The sequence below is a fragment of the Buceros rhinoceros genome, unplaced genomic scaffold (assembly GCF_000710305.1).
Source record: "Buceros rhinoceros silvestris isolate BGI_N320 unplaced genomic scaffold, ASM71030v1 scaffold24888, whole genome shotgun sequence".
NCBI lineage: Eukaryota > Metazoa > Chordata > Aves > Bucerotiformes > Bucerotidae > Buceros > Buceros rhinoceros.
In genome coordinates, this window is record NW_010425539.1 from 6,942 (window position 1) to 7,628 (window position 687).

The 687-nt window shown below is 52.1% G+C and overlaps 1 protein-coding gene across 1 annotated transcript in view; it reads right to left on the reverse strand.

The window, feature by feature from the left end:
* Positions 1 to 687, reverse strand: part of RCSD1 (RCSD domain containing 1) — a gene marked incomplete at its 5' end in the record, with an annotated part of 7,803 nt that overhangs the window by 2,504 nt on the left and 4,612 nt on the right. The gene's annotated exons all lie outside the window — the stretch shown is intronic.

The window sequence follows — 687 nt, forward strand, 5'->3', positions numbered from 1 at the left end:
CACTATGTATACCAGCTATTGAGTGCTGAGATGCCCTCAGCGGCATGAATCAGGTGATGTGGAGACACTCAAAAAGGGCAAGAAGTGCTGGGTGTGTTTGCACGTAACTGAGGGAATCAAGGCAAGGGAAACACAGAGCTTCTAGGCACGCACGGGGGACTGCCAGAGCCTGGAGCGCACTTCCCACTGCCAGGATTGTAGCTGCCTGCGCTCAAGGCCAGCTCCCCAATGGGATGCAGGTGACTCAGTTTGATTTAGACTACTCTGAAGAAAGAGCTGGAAGGTTTCCCTCACTTTCTCCTGTGAGCTGCATTTCAACTGAGACTCCTGCCCCTGCTCCCTAACTCAGCCATGCTGTTGGCCTATGCCCATGCTGTTGGCCTATACCCATGCCCAGCCATGTACTCTGCAGATCCAAATGATCCTGAGCCATGCACTGATCTGCCTATGGATGTATGTGCCTGAGGATCGCTGGACTGTTTCTGACGCTGGTTACCATCATCAGACCTGCTCTGCTTCCTTGTTTGTGTATTGCGGGACTGAGCCCTTGTTGGTCAGGCCACTGCCCTGCTTACCTAGATGTCACCTTTGGCTCTTAGATCCCATTCCCCTGTGGCTGCTCCACAAGGGAAGTAGCTATGACAAATACTTAGAAGTTTTAATTTGCTGGGACAGCTATGTGAGCTC